The sequence below is a fragment of the Symphalangus syndactylus genome, chromosome 5 (assembly GCF_028878055.3).
Source record: "Symphalangus syndactylus isolate Jambi chromosome 5, NHGRI_mSymSyn1-v2.1_pri, whole genome shotgun sequence".
Taxonomy (NCBI): Eukaryota; Metazoa; Chordata; class Mammalia; order Primates; family Hylobatidae; genus Symphalangus; species Symphalangus syndactylus.
The window spans coordinates 97,098,056-97,114,466 of record NC_072427.2 but is presented as its reverse complement, the minus strand read 5'-3'; the positions used below and the strand labels follow the sequence as shown (position 1 = coordinate 97,114,466).

General features: G+C 45.8%; 1 long non-coding RNA gene across 1 annotated transcript; it reads right to left on the bottom strand.

The window, feature by feature from the left end:
* Nucleotides 1-4,467: 4,467 nt before the first annotated feature.
* Nucleotides 4,468-15,693, bottom strand: LOC129481832 (uncharacterized). The gene is made up of 3 exons (XR_008657526.2): nt 15,507-15,693; nt 7,811-8,048; nt 4,468-6,160 (listed from the first exon to the last, which is right to left on the bottom strand). It is a non-coding gene; the product is annotated as an uncharacterized lncRNA (long non-coding RNA).
* Between the last annotated feature and the right edge of the window lie 718 nt (nt 15,694-16,411).

The following is a 16,411-nucleotide window of genomic DNA, read 5'->3' as shown; positions in this document are numbered from 1 at the left end:
GTTGGCGTTATTGTCATAGGTTTTTAAAAAAAATCTATCTGAAAAGGTGTCACCAGAGAGAAGAGCAAGAAAAAGATATGATCAGGCCTGATTGTAGATAGATACAGAATAATGTATATGTTGGCTTAATTCTAAATGGAATAATAAAATAAAATTTACACTTCTAATTTTGTGTTTCATACATTACACATAGTAAAGAAATATTGGTCTACCTTTTCCAAATAATGCTAATAGTCCAATTCTGTGCTAGGTTGTTCTTTATTGGGTCTATTGATCTCAAGTGGCTCTGGCCTAAAGACTTTGATCACTCTCTAGGCTGCAAAGGAAAAACTCTCTGTTCTATCTGGATGCAAGTGCTGAGTTCCTTAGTCTGTTGATCAAAGAATTTCAAGGAGGCTGGGCACGGTGGCTCACACCTGTAATCCCAGCACTTTGGGAGTCCGAGGTGGGCAGATCACCAGGTCAGGAGATAGGGACCATCCTGGCTAACACCGTGAAACCCTGTCTCTACTAAAAATACAAAAAATTAGCCGGGCGTGGTGGCGGGCACCTGTAGTCCCAGCTACTCAGGAGGCTGAAGCAGGAGAATGGCGTGAACCCGGGAGGCGGAGCTTGCAGTGAGCCGAGATTGCGCCACTGCACTCCAGCCGGGGCGACAGAGCGAGACTCCATCTCAAAAAAAAAAAAAAGAAGAATTTCAAGGAAAATAAGATTTGGGCGTTATGCCAAGGTTTTGTGTTTTGTTTTGTTTTGTTTTACAAGCATTGGTGTCTCTCTTGGAATTTTTTCAGGATTATTTTCTCTCTACAACACAGAAATAGCCAAAATGCAGGTATCATCACCAAATGGCAATCTAGAGTTCCATTACCTCAAGATTCTTTCTTTTTAAAAGGGAAGTGGTATGGAGTAGGAAGCTTGGGATAATTGTTTTCAAATTTCATTTTCACCCCTTACTAGCCATGTGTTGGGCAAGTTACTGAATCTCTCTGAATTTTCACTTTTGTGTCTGTGAAAAGGTAATAATCAACCTATATTATAGGTGTATTGTTAGGATTACATGGCATTATATACAAAAAGTACTAGACATAGTGTCAATATTCAAGAAACTTTAGTTTCCTTTTATTTTACTTTGATTATAGTATTTGAAGTTTAATGATTATCCTTTTTGTAAACTTTTTTTTTCTTTTTTTTAATGAGATGGGTTTCACTATGTTGCCTAGGCTGATCTTGAACTCCTGGGCTCAAGAGATCTTCCCACCTCAGCCTCCTAAGTAGCTGGGATTGCAGGCATACACCGTTGCACCCGGCTTCCTAGGTACAGTGTACTTAAACATTTTAAGTACGCTATTTACAATTTGCTAGGAAATGCCCATCATGAAAGAATCATGAAAATTCTATCATGTGTATGAAACTTTTGCATGTTCACGGCATTTCACAACCGTAACACACCTCTTCCTTGAAGTCCCATGGGTTTTCTGTAATCCCTGCTGGCTTTATAGTTGAGTTCACAGAGGCACAAAGCAACCCACAAAGGGCTCAGTACCATTAACAACAGAACAGCCACCATGCAGCAAAGCAATCCAGTGAGCCAAACTCCTTTGCCAGAATATCTACACACCAGCCCTAAGGCTGAGCCGACAAAATCCAGCTGAATGCAACACTAGATCCCAGAGATGGTTTTTAAGCAATAAGAGTGGCGCGTCTTCATAGTTTGACCAATATTTATTTTGGTCCTGCTATGGCTCAAGAGCTGTAGCAATGAGTAAAGAAGGCATGTTTCACTGGATTTCTATGCAATCATGGCTGTGTAGGAGTAGGACTAGAATGATGAGCACATAACAGGAAGATTTGACATGATCTGGGAGGTCTGGAGCTGCTGCCATGGGGGGGAAGCATTGTCTAACATAAATGCTAAACAATGAGCATGTTATCAATTAGATGAAGCGTGTATGCATCCCATCGTGTGGCTGGAACCCCATGGGGTTCTAGAAGAAGCCAGTGAGGGAGTCCAGGCCACAGGGTGTAGGACCTAGTTAAGGATGTGCCTCTATCCCAAGACCTAGGGGCCCACAATGAGTTGATGCATTAGACTACACTGGTCATGGGAACGGCAACTTGCTCCCCTCCCCCATAAAGAACATTCTAGTTAGCACAAGGTTATTTTAGTAAATGGCTGCCCTGCTTAGATGAGCCACTAGTCAAAAAATTCCATTTTATTAATCTGTAAGTGTAAGCCTAAAGTTAAACTGTTTCTCAGATGCTTAATGTCGAGTGACACCCTAAATGTCATGCCAGGCTGGCTGTGGAGAGCTGGTTCATTAGGATACCACGAGGGCTTCTAAAACTCAGATGCCCAGACCTCATCCTAGATCAATTAAATCATACTCCTGGGGGAGTGGGACCCGGCATCAGTATATTTCTTTTCTTTTCTTTTCTTTTCTTTTTGAGAAGGAGTTTCGCTCTTGCTGCCCGGGCTGGAGTGCAGTGGCACAAGCTCGGCTCGCCGCAACCTCCACCTCCCGGGTTCAAGCGATTCTCCTGCCTCAGCCTCCCGAGTAGCTGGGATTACAGGCATGTGCCACCACGCCCTGCTAATTTTCCATTTTTAGTACAGACGGGTTTTCTCCATGGTGGTCAGGCTGGTCTCGAACTCCTGACCTCAGGTGATCCACCTGCCTCAGCCTCCCAAAGTGCTGGGATTACAGGCGTGAGCCACCGCGCCCAGCCAGCATCAGTATATTTCTTAAACTCCTTAGGTGATTCCAATGCGCAGCCAAGTTTGGGAAGCTGTGAACCAAGATTCTCTTCACCTCTCTCCTTCCCCCAAGCAGGAGGAAGGAATGAGTAGCAGTGACCATCCATGAAACGGATTCGAGACTTTCTTTTAGCTGAAGATGAGAGTAGATAGTGGAAGACGAGCCTGTCCAAACACCATCTGCAGACGAAGGAGCGTCTACAAAACACACGAGGGACCTAGAAACCAACAGACCCATCCCATCTCTCTCGGGTTCAGCAATTCTTTCCTTCCTCGGAGGGCGTTTCTGATGGGACAAGCTGGGCCCGGGCGGATTCTCACCCCACCACCCCAACTCCAGGCTTGAGTGCATCTGCCGCCAATGGTGACTTGGGTGGCGCGCTCCGCAGCAGAAAGCCGTGCGCCCTCGGCGACCCGGTCCCTGCGCTCCGGCGCCCGCAGGTCCTCGCTCCCGGCTGCTGCACCTCCCGCTCCGGGACATCTGGCTGAGCCGCGCCTCCCTCTCCCCGCAGCCTCCGCCCGCCCCGCCTCCCCTCCCCATCCTTCCCTTGTTTGGGGCGGTAAGGTCAGAAGCGTTCAACAATTCAACGTGGGAAGTCTCTCGGAGGAAGTGCCCGGTCATAAATTTCACCCAACAAGAGGCTCCCATCAAGCTTGGGCTTGTTAGGAAACCTCCCAGTCGCTAATCGAGGGTTAGGCAGCTCCAGGGCGGGTGGGCTCAGGGGCAGCCAGGGAGCAAGGATGAGGGCCTGGGGCTGCGGGTGCAGAGGGTTGTTGGGGTCCAGAGGGTTGTTGGGGTCCAGATGTTCAGTGCGTTGCGCGCGTGGCTGTCGCTCTGCCCCTGTGGTATTGCCCGGCTGTAACACAACCCTTAGATGTGTCCAAACGGTCCTTGTGTGTATAAGACACACACCCACGCACATTTGGGAGAGGGGGGTAGTCAGTGTCTCTTTACATTGCAGCGGTACCTTAAACCCCGCCTGGGTTATTTTGAGCCTGAAGTTCATGAAAGGAAACATTTGCGTAAGTTGAGGCTGTGTTGAATGCCGCGTTCCGTATGACCTTGCCATCTGAATGTGATGATGGTTCCCAGAAAAAAACAAACAGACCAGAGGTTAAAGACAGAGTTCTAGGCCCAGCCCTTGCTGTGTGACCCTAAGTGAGTCACTGTATGTCTCTGAGCCCCATTTCCCACCGCAGAGTGAGGGACTTGGAGGGTCGGTGGGCGTGAGGCAGCTCTAAGTCCCCCTGGGCTCTAAAGGCCTCTGGTCTTTGCCCCTCCTCCCTCTCCCTGCAGCACCAACAAGGTGAAAGAAGGGTCTTACCGAATTCAGCCTTTGTCCTGCTGCCATTTGTCATGGGAAATCTTTCCAGGGACTGGCACTCTGACTTGGTTGGAAAGCCAAGGGTATTGAGCCCACATCAATAGAAGGAAGGTTTGCAAGCCAAGTCTACACCTGCCCTGTGCCGTACCCAACAGAGGGGAGACAGTCTGGGGATTATTTACTCCTGGAACTTTTGCTGCAATAAATAAAGCAATGCTGGAGGCTTGAAGGAGTTTAAAGACTAACAGGGGAGATAATAATTGTTACTGTACACCAGTCAGGGTTCTAAGTCTTTTGCATAAATTAACCCACTTAAGCCTCCCAACAGCTCCCTGAGGTTGGATACTATTATTAGCCCATTTTTACAGATGAGTAAACTGAGGTACGGGGGGTTAAATAATTTGCCTAAGATCATACTACAGGGAAGCGGTAGTATGGAAGTATGGAAGCGGTAGAGAGGAGACTTGAACCCCTGAAAACACAACGAGCAGCCCTGGGCCCCCGGCAAAAATGACGCTTCCTATCCTGGGGACAGAGGGAGACAAGTCCAGGCATCCCAGAGAGCAGGAATCCCAGAGCAAAGGCCAGGAGTGGGACCGCAGGCAGAGTAAGGGGTCCAGGTGGCTGGTGCGCCGCCCTGAGGATCGGATGTCTCTCTGGGGCATTGTGTCGACTTAAAGCTCTCAGCTCAGATTTTCCATCAGGCCCCAGAAGAGCCATTTTGGGGCAGCACAGAGACCTCAGAGGAATGAGCTCAACTGAGCAGCTGTAGTTTGCAAAAGCTGCTGACCAGACAAGTTTCACCCTTCAGACCAAAAAGAAAAATCCCCTCTGGAGCCTGAATTGTTCGGCAAAAAAGATAAACGTATAAGCCAGTCCCAGATCTTAGAGCACCTCAGTGGGACGAGGAACCCTTAAAAGAATAAGCCATTCTTGTTACAGCTTTTGAATTGTGATGGCTTTTGCCTGCAATATCTGTGTGTTGATGGCAAAATCATTATTTTGAGATGAACTATCTGGATAACTGTCGGAGAGAAACTGCAGGCTGCATTTCACCACTGATGCTCTCTGCCTTATGCATGTGTTGCACGTATTCCCACCAGTTGACGGTAAACTTTTGCATTTTTCAAGCCTCTCAGAGCACCGACCCACTTGCTGTGCAGTGTCAGAAGCTCAAGAGAGAAGCCAGAAGAAAAAGACACAGTAGCCTGTAGCCTTCAGTGCACATCTGCAAAGAATGCATGCCTATTGCCACTATTGCATTCTGCCCGGGGCTCTATTCATTCATCTTCTAAGCCAAACTTCTGCCAAGTCCCCTCACTTGTCCATCGAACATTTCCATACGGGCTAATGTTTTTCCATCTTACCTCGCCAAAGTTGTTTATATTCTCCCTGAGTGACAGAGCAAACAAAAGCCGGTCAAAAGCAAACAAATAGGGTCTTCTGATAATTGAATCACTTTTGAATCTTTCATTGACAACACCTCCACACCGAAGAACACCTGCAATAGGTATCAAGCATAAATGCTTCTTCATCAATGGTTGCTTGCATCGAAAAGGGCTCAGAAAGATAGGATCCCTAACTGTTCCCTCAGAACAGCGTTTGTGTTTCAGCTCATCTGGGATGGGAGAGCCCATTTCTTCCTGATGTGTGTCACTTGGAGGCCTCCAACCTGCAAACATCAGGATAGCTGCTTCCCTGCAAAATTAGGCAGCTGCAGGTTGACTTGAGTCTGTGTCTCCCGATCCAGAATGTGGGACGATGCAATTGAATGAGTGTGGGATGCTTTCTTCATAGCATAATTCTACACTTCCTACAGACACACACACTGAGAGACCAAGAGAGGATAAATTTGGGATAAAAATGCCACAATCTCATGGCCTCAACACCAAACTGGTGCTGATCCAATTCGTCCCGAAATGAAATGTGATGTTTCTGAATTCCTTCTGGCTGCCACTGAAAGCCCCCGCTTTTCCTGGTGACTTCGGGAGGCTGCGATGTGGTGGGGGTGGGGCACGGAGTGCTGGGCGCTAAGCTCCCTCCTGGCTTCACATAAAGGAAGTAAAATCAAAATCCAAGCCTGAAAAAAAAGAAAAAAAGAAAACTAAATTTAATTGGCTAGGAAACAGGATTCCTGGGGCCTCTGCTTTCCCAGCTTCCAGAGAAGGATTTAGGCTGGGACACTTCCCCGCCCTCAGGACAAAAAGAAAAAAAAAAGGATTAAATTCGGGTTGGGTCTGGCTAGTACAAATTGCATGCAGAGTATACAGTTGCTTTGCATATTGCATGTGCTTTCATGGAGAGGGAAAACGGGGGAAGAGGGAGGGCAGGGACACTAAAGAGGGGAAAAAACTAAAAACAACTTGCTGTTTTCATATGGTCGGATAGAACTGTTTTGTCTCTGTAACTGTGCAGAATGTCAATGGTAGGCACCGTGTCGTGACAAGATTTTTTTTTTTAAGTTAAGCTAAGCTCACACCCGAGCTGTAGCCCCCCGAGGTACTGCAGCTTTAATTGTGTTCAGTATGATCTACAGAACAATATGTCTTGATAAATCTGAATGGCAACCCAGCGCACGGTTCCCCTTGGCATTGCTGCAAAGCCAGGCCTCGCTTTAGTGAACCCGTTCAGGAATGTGGGTTAATTCGCCGACCCTTTTTACCCCCACAGCTCTGTTTTTGTGAGGTTGGCAGAAACTGACACGTTTTCTTTTGCTTAATTAAGTTGTTCAGTAGAAGGCTGGTCAAACAGTTGCATCTACGTGGGGAGTCTGGAGATGCACAGAAAGCCGTGGGCGTTTCCAACATAAAAAGGGGGATTCTGTTATTGTTTGGGTGTAGACGGGTCATTTTTTCAAAGTTACTGCTGCCTGAGTGACCACAACCCTGTGCGCAGCCCTGAAAGGACATTAAAGCTGCTTAAATACAACTACCTTCGGTTTATTTTTTAAAAGAGAGAGAGAGAAAGAGGGAAAGAACAAGCAGGAGAGAAACGAAGCGGTCCCATTTATGTAGCATTTTATTTCTTTCCGGCCTTTTTTTTTTTTTTTTAAGGCAAAGACTGGGCTCATTTGCATAAGAGATGCCCATACATTATGAATTACAGCTAGTATGATCAAACTCTCTTTCCAATCAGTAAAACAAAACTGGTACCATACCCATAGAAATTGCACTGGCCTTCTGAACAGAGGAGTGGGATCTAATCACCCTTATGCCAGACATCGGGGTTAGGAAAATGTCTAAAATCCCCGTTGATGAAATTCCCGCTTTCGTTCCTTGGTGATGTTATGACAACCACACACAGTATCAGTCTCATGGATTCTCAAAGGAACTGAGGGCCTGATTGGAGGCCTCCTCCATCACATCTCTGTCCCTTTTTGAAGCCTCCTATATTTCTAATTCAAATCACCTTTATCATTGATATGCAGATCCCTCTGATTTTCTGTGGATATTTGGTCCCAGCAAGAGTTTTTCTTATTGCACGTACTGTGTGATATATTTAAGAGGAGGCATGTGGAGGCACTGGCACCTGGACTTTGGGGTCCTAGTGCTAACAATGGCCTTGGTCTGCTGTATGCCCTGAGTTGTTTCTATTGATGCCACTGTGCCTCAGTTTATCCATAACAGCAGATGCTCATTGTGGGTACTTAACAGGCACCTAATACATACATTTCTGAGTTTAAGCTGCCCTCTTTCTCCCTTGGCAATAAGGCAATAATTAGAAAACTCACTGATTCCGCAGCACCTGGCACCGTCATTGTGCTGATAATCAACACCATGATTTTCAGCAGTTATGAAGCCCGGGAGCCCATTGGTGAAGCATCAGGCTTGCAGGGCTGCTCAAGGGATGTTTGTACATACTTGGTCTTGCAGAGAGCCATTATGCCTGCTTGGAAGCCAGGCACTCCAATTTTCCCCCAGGTCCCAGAACTGTAGCTTTTGGAAAGCCCAAAGATCAGCCTCTTCCTTCTAGAGAGAGAAAAGACTGCAGGGTCAAACATTTCAAGAGACTTCACCATGATTTTTCACTTCTCTTAATATACAAGAAACAGTAGGCAATTATTTGATTGATGTTAGTTGCATGAATGGCAAAATGATTCTCAGGCCAAAGAACAATCCATTTTGGAGTATAAATGACTTGGATCAGCAGTCTACATTGATATCAGTTGTTTTTTATTAAAAAAAAAAAAACAGGGTCTGACTATGTCACTCAGGCTAGAGTGCAATGGCATGATCATGGCTCACTGCAGCCTCGATCCCCTGGACTCAAGCCATCCTCCCATCTCAACCTCCTTAGTAGCTGGGACTACTACAGGCATTCACCACCACACCTGGCTAAAGTTTTTTACTTTTTATAGAGATGTGGTCTTGCTAAATAGTTGCCCAGGTTGGTCTTGACTCCTAGGCTCAATCAATCCTCCCACCTCGGCCTTCCAAAGTGCTGGGATTACAGGCCACCATGCCCAGCCCAGTTTTTCATTACGAGCAATACCTGCTTACTCCTCAGATTTTTGCCAGAGTTGATTATAGATTTATACTCAAGACACCAAGCTCCTATATTTAGGTTGTGTATATTCAGGTTCCCAAAAATACACAAGAAGTTGCCCAGATTTCAAGGCACTTCCAACCTCTAAGTAGAGAGGATGGGGAGATTTCGAAGGCCTGTTTTGCACAACCATTCCCAAATGACTTATTACTCTGAAGAACCAAAGTCTGGCTGCACAAAGAAATGCAAAATGCTTCCCCCGGTTCTGGTGGTCAATGTTTAAGGACCACACAGGACACCAGTCTGCAGTGTCCCTATCTTACTTCTCCCTCATTGATGGCTCGAGGAAGACCCCAGAATCTGGGTCTGGTCCACCGATCTTCATGGTCTTAGAGCCATGATACTTAGGTCACCTGCCTTACTTTCAAAAAGGCCAAACTCAAAACTACACACAAGTCTCACATACACTTTTAAATTGCAGCTGACGGGCTGGTCTTAGCACCTCTTAAAGAGAGAAGTTGTGGGAAGTGAGAGAAGGCCTGAGCAGATGGGAGCTGAGATGGCCGGGCGGCAAGTGGCTGCCAGAGTCACGCCACCTGGCTGTCTTCCCACAGTCTGGAGGGGGTGTGTGTGGCTGGCAGTTCCATTCCCGCTTGAGGTGGCGGGCCCTCTCCCCCTTTCCAATTCCCTGACAGCCCAGGCAGATTTTCCTTTGGCTTTTGAAAATCCAGGACATATTATTCCTCAAAGTCGCCAAGTTCCAGCTGCTAGAGAGAGCCAGCCTTTTGCTCTGTTGCCCCACCATCAAGCCTACATCTTTACACCCAGGGAAACAGAAGGCCTTCCTCCATGCGGGCAAGCCCACAAGAGTTCGGATGCTGCCGCTCGGGTCCTGCAGACAGAGGGGAGGATTCACAAGGGCTGGCCAGGAGCCATCCCACTAGCCCTGGCACTTGCAGCTCCACATGGAGCTCTGCGGCTCTTCAGGACAAAGAGGAGTGTTTTTATCAGCCCAACGTTCTGCTGACAAATGCATAATAAACTGACAGAAAGCTACCAAGCAGCATTTCAAAACCCCCAGTTACAGGGGAGGCCAAGCCTGAGTGGAGATGGTCACTTTCTGCAGGTGTTCGGCCAGTGTCCCTGCATTTGCATGCATTTGCATATACTGTCAAACAGTTGGCTGACAGAAAGTCTGAGGAGGTCTGGACACAGCCCAAACCTGTCAGTGGCTTTCTCCTTGCCAGTCAAGGTTGGCTCTGGTTGCAATTAAGGCAGGAAACGAATACTTCTGACATTGCAATATACCCAGCCACAGCTGGGCGAAGTTAAATGGAAAAGTGTGCTTTATTTAGAAAGACAAGATGCATGCTGGAAAAAAAAAGATGGGGAAGGCCAAGAGTGGTAAATGCTCAGAAAGTGACACTCCACACTCATTCTGCAAAAGGAAACACATATTTTTCAGTCCTTCCAGGTTGCTGTGCTGTGGTGTTATTTGTTGTTGTTGTTGTTGTTGTTGTTGTTGCTTGGGGTGAGTGAGCAGATTTCCCCACTGAGTGAGGCCAATTCAGCATGTGAGAGGAGATTGCCAGACACTACACGTTTTATCTTCAGGGTATCATCTCAGGAAGCAGGGAGGAAGCGCATCCCCAAATCGCATTTCCGTGACACACGTGCTACCCCATAAGGCTCCACTGTTCTGTTCAGTGTTGGCAAATAGGTAGCCATGGCTTGGAGGGTGTGAGAAAATTGGAGGGGGCCGAGCACAAGCATCATGTTGTCCCCCCACCGCCCCGCACAAGGGTTACAGCTCATATTAGCATATGGATTGCCATGGGAAAGAAACAAAATCAGAGCCTTCACAACTGTAAGAGTGAATGGCCTCAAGAGATGGAGGGGGCGGGGAAGGAGGAAAGCCGGAGAGAAGGGTTGTTGTTGTTCTTGTTGTTTTTATGAGATTTATATTTTTGGAGGCCTGTGTCCTTCTGAGATGTTGTTTTACAGATTCTTTAAGCGAGACCTAACAATTTATTAAATACTTCATCTCTAAACAGTGGTGGGCACTAGAGTTTCATGAGCAGCAAACAATAGATTCTGTTTATTCGCCAACAATACAGACACTGTTTAGCTCCGGACTGCAAGTGGCTGAGCCATCTGGCTCATATCTCCACAGTAAAACATTGTCCGTGACACAAAAAATGACTACATCCCCAGGACAAACTAGTGTGACCTCTAAATAAAGCCTTCCTCTGAAGCTATGATATCACACTGCACAGGGGACACCAGCACAATTGAATCTGGTCACCAAAAGCCCAAGTGAGATAGGACTATGTAAATGGAATTTTATAGGAGACTTTTTGTCCTCCGTGGCAAACCATCCAGATCCGTCCACAGCACTGAAACATCTTTTTCATTCACCCCTGGGACAACAGTGTGGTTCTATTTGGCGATTGGCAGTCCTCTTTCTCCCGCGCCCTACCCAGGAAGCACACGTCCGTGTTCCCGAGGCAGCACCTGCAGCCTTTGCTTCCAACAACTTTTCACTGATGGGGGCCCCACCTGCACCAGCCTTTTTGCTGATATTTCGGAAACAAGCGGCCCTTTCTCCTCCCTGCCAGGGAGAAGGCCCAAGTTTGCCAGCTTCTTCACAAATAGCCAAACAAGTCACTCTCAGCCTTGCGCCACCTGAATGCCCGCTTCACGAGGCAAACAAGTATACACACACACACACACAGACATACACACACAGACACACACACACACACACACACTCCAGCACCCTGTCCAAGAAAGGGGCCATTTCAATGGAAGAAGTGTCATTCTCCGGAAAAGACCCAATTCAGTCTCCACGACCAAGGCATTTGTGTGGCTGTTTGGTGGGAAAATTTCATTATAGAAATTGAGACATGATGAAGAACAGACCAAAAAGCTGGCTCGGCTTAAGCCTTCCACCTGTTCCAATTCCTTTGTTTTGTTTTTCAGAGCGAGAAACCCTGACCCACTCCTATGCATAAAACATTTTGCACACAGGATGCTTCATAAAATACAATCTCTCAGTGATTTCCCCATGCAAGCAGGTATTGGACCATTTTGCAGCCGGAGCCACCTGAGATATGACACACGCAGCACCTTGTTGGAGATGGACAGGGGAGGGTGAATTCCTGCGTGAACTTTTGCCAGCCCTGTCATCTCACACAAACTACTTAACTGCTCAGCACCCATCCTCAGGTGTAAAAAAGGGATAACATTTCCTTCTTCACAGAAACTAAATTTGGAAAATAGATGAGAAATGCTTATCATAATGCCTTATATATAGTGAGGGTTTAATAAATGGAAGCTCTTACCATAATGATAACAGATAATGGTAACATTGTTTCTATGACTCCTGGAATTTCAGTGGGAAAACAGCTTCCAGAATACCAGTCACTCATTTAAATAAACATTGACCCTTGATAATAGTAACATTTATTGGCCGGGTACAGTGGCTCATGCCTGTAATCCCAGCACTTAGGGAGGCTGAGGCGGGTGGAACACTTGAGGTCAAGAGTTCAAGACCAGCCTGGTCAACATGGTGAAACCCTGTCTCTACTAAAAATACAAAAATTAGGCTGGTTTGGTGGCAGATGCCTGTAATCCCAGCTACTTAGGAGACTGAGGCAGGAGAATCGCTTGAACCCGGGAGACGGAGGTTGCAGTGAGCAGAGATTGAGCCACTGTACTCCAGCCTGGGTGACAGAGTGAGACTCTGTCTCAAAAAAAAAAAAAGTAACATTTATTATCATCATTACCATTTAGCATTCACCCTTGCCATTATTTGGCAAAGTTGGATTAGAAACTGCACTGCTAGTGGACTTATCCTCTTCCTATTTCTGAGGTAGAGCTTTCTTCACGAGGCATGAAAATGGCCAAAATTGTCTATTGTTATTTCTGTAGCAGTCATAGTCATTTGTTTTTAAAAAATGAGAATGCACAGTTGCTGTATCTTAAGTATAAAGTCATAGGGATGGCTTGATATCGTAAAATGATTTCTTTCCTTTTGCTTCAGTTCCAATTAATCCCAAGATTTTAATTGCTTGCAATTAATTTAGGAGTAATCTTCGCACGTACAACTGGCGGGTTTCTAGAAATGAAGCTGTTTGGTTGAAATTATGAAAGCTGATTTTTCCCAGTTAGTTGAGAGAACACAAACTGGACCCAGAGCCTAGGAAACAACTCTTTGTAAAAATGTCACAAATGCCAGCTGGGCATGGTGGCTCATGCCTGTAATCCCAGCACTTTGGGAGACCAAGGCAGGCAGATCACTTGAGGTCAGGAGTCTGAGACCAGCCTGGCCAACATGGTGAAACCCCATCTCTACTAAAAATACAAAAATTAGCCAGACGTGGTGATGCATACCTATAATCCCAGCTACTCGGGAGGCTGAGGCAGGAGACTCGCTTGTACCCAGGAGGTGCAGGTTGCAGTGAGCCAAGATCCTGCCACTGCACTCCAGCGTGGGTGACAGAACGAGATTCTGTCTCAAAAAAAAAAAAAAAATCACAAATGCCATATTTAACCAACTGTAAACTGAGCTACAGGCCCTTGGCAGTCCAAACTTTGTGATAGGTATGTAAATCAATTTAACAGGACATGACGATATGGCTTCAGTTACCATCTATATAACTCCTCCAGACATTTTCAGTAGAAATTTAAAGTATTCCCAGGATATCAAAGCTAGTGGAAATTTCCATACGGAAAACCTTCTAGACTTTATATTTTTGGAAGAATGCAAAACACTCACTGTTTACTCACAAATCTCCACCTCTGTTTTGTTAGCTTGTTTCATTTTGGTTTTGCCTTAATGCTTAAATGTGGAAGCTGTTGCACACATTGTATTATTTCCATCAATCTTGGTTAATTTCAGCAGGAAAACTGCTCCCAGGGTGACAGTCAACCATGCAAACAAATGCAGCCCTGGAAATCTGGGACCTATAAGAAGTCCAGCTAAGGACATATGTGAATCCAATTAAACTTAAAAATACACATTTTGGATGTGAGGGCAAGGTCAAATCTTCTCATATATTGTTGGGGTAAAGCAGGTTGAAATAACCTTTGTAGAGAGTAATTTGATAATCTCTACCAACATGTAAAATGTTTATACCCTCTGATCCAGGAATTCTACTTCTGGGACCATATTCTACTGAGCTATTCCTTCAAAGTGTGCAAGAACACATGTACAAGAGGGTTGATTATATTATTCCCAAAAATGAAACATGATAACCTATGTTTCCATCAATAGAGCACTGTTTGAATAACTTACAGTGCATGGGTTAAAAAGAATGATGGGGAGCCATATGTATAACATGCCCTATAACTACATCTATATCTGTATGTTTCTATATAAAATTACCTAGAAGAGGCTGGGCACAGTAGCTCACACCTAAAATCACAGCACTTTGGGAGCCCAAGGTGGTCAGATCATTGGAGTCCAGGAGTTCCAGACCAGCCTCGGCAACATGGCAAAACCCTGTCTCTACAAAAAATACAAAAATTAGCCAGGCATGGTGGAGCATGCCTGTAGTCCCAGCTACTTGGGAGGCTGAGGTGGGAGGATCACCTGAGCCCAGGAGGTCGAGGCTGCAGTGAACCATGATGTGCCACTGCAGTCTAGCCTGGGCAACGGAGTGAGAACCTGTGTCAAAAAAGTAAAAATAAAAACAGAATTATCTAGAAGAATGCATGCCATGCCATCCAGAAGATGAAAAGAGGAGGATTTGGTTTTTACAGAATGCCCTTTGGTGGTATTTGCGTTTTTTAAAACCAAAAAGTCATAATCCTTTTGGACTTTAAAGTACCATGGGTACCACAAATTTCAAAATACATTTCCCGGTCACTGTTCATTGTCAGGCTGCTGATATTCCTTGGAATAGGGGACATGAAATTTACAAGGGAGAAGGAAAGAAGAGCTGGCCAGCAAAACTTCCTGGATGCCCACTGTGAGAAGGTGTTGACGCCAAAGGCTGAGGGAGTTACGGCCAAAGAGAAAAACTAATCCCTTCCCCTCAGGGACTTACCATGGCATAAGAAGTCTGTGGCTATGTTCCCCTTCTTGTGCACATGTACCCTAAAACCCTAAAGTATAATAAAAAAAAAAAAAAAAAAGAAGTCTGTGGCTAAAATAAATCTAATACGGAAGTGCTGAGTGATTTGACTTACCCAATCTGTGGGGTTTTAATTGTCTGTGATTTGTTGGTTCTGCAACAATACAAGCCAATCTAATGTAGTGCTCAAGAGCTGAGCTCTGAGGTTCAGCTATGGCCAGCTCTGCACTTACCGGCTGGGGAATTTTGCTACTTAGTATCTCTGGGCTTCAGTTTCCTTCTCTGTAAAATACTTGGATTATCTACCTCACAGGGCTGATATAAAACACTTAACACAGAGCCTGGTGTCTACTGCATACTAGGCACTACGAATCTAGCTATTGTTTTGTTATTGTTGCTATAATATTTATATTATTATTATTACACAGCTAATCTATGTGTCCACTGCCCTTCGTGCAGAAGGGACAGTACGGTGTAGTCTGTATTTCTGAGGATTCAGGGACTCACCTGGGTAGGCTCGGGTTTTCAGTTACCCGTTTGTGCTTCAGCAGCCACACTCTCGGCCCACACCCCTGATCTGCATTTTCAACACGGCAGACTGGGGTAGGGATCTACGGCCATGGAACAAAGGCAGGTTCGCTTGTAAATGCTGAGGCAGAAACAGGCAGTTATTTAAACAAGATGGCATTAAATCGACAAAAAAAAAACCCCGCCATGCCCAGAGCCAGCTCCCAGGTGACCCTGGCCCGTGGGATGGCGTCTCCTGCCAAGGACACAGGGCTCCCCTCCCCGGGGCAGTTTGTGGCAAAGCTGGAGCTGGTTTCAGTGTTGAGACACCCCTGCCTCCCCCGCTGCCTTCACCGGATAGTGTTTCCATTTCTTCCTGGGTTCCTCTTCCATCCTCCTGGCTTCATTCCGGTAATTCACACGTGGCCCTCATGGGCCACCGTACCCTCCACCCTACGTGGCCTTTTTGCAGTATCACCTGCCTTCACTTGACTGATTCTCTCACTCTTCCAATTCCAATCCCCACAAGAAGAATTTAGAGGGCCCCACTCATCTTTTCAAGTTAGGAAAACCAGTCAAAAATTATCAGCAGGTGGTATAGACAGCAGCCATTTAAGCCTATTAAGTGGCGGTGGGTGGGCAGGCCATGACTGACACCTCTAGCAACCAATGAAACTGAGGAAAGAGACTCTTCTGCCTTCCAATTGGTCAGCACTGCTTTTAAAGGCCCTGAGCTGATGAGACGCTGTCCTCCCACCTTGCAGGTGGAGAGGGCCCCTGGGGCCAGTGGAATGTTTGGCTCTATTTTCTGCAACTAAAATATAATTATATTTGTCTGTGATCTAGAAAGCACATGACTTTTTTCCCATAGCTATTTTATTATCAGCTGTAAGTCATAGCAACGATGACCCAAGTCATTTTTGTACGTTTATCTTGTTTTTATTACTAATACCAATGTTTTACCTACATGCAGTCTCTTACCTTTGACAAACTTCTTTCATACATTCTAATTTGGATAATATACGAAATGAAGCATATCTTATTCTCTCCTTTCCATAGAGAAAGAGAATGAAGCTCAGAGAGGTTGAGTAATTTGCCCAAAGTCACACAGCTAGAAAAGTGAGACCGGGATTAGAATCCAACTTTTTGGACTCTTAAGTCAGCCCTCCTTCCATGTTTTTGAATGTTTTATTGAGTATTCAGAAAAATGTTTCCCGAATAAATGAGATCTCACTTTCCCCTCTCTCTCATGTTTCCCA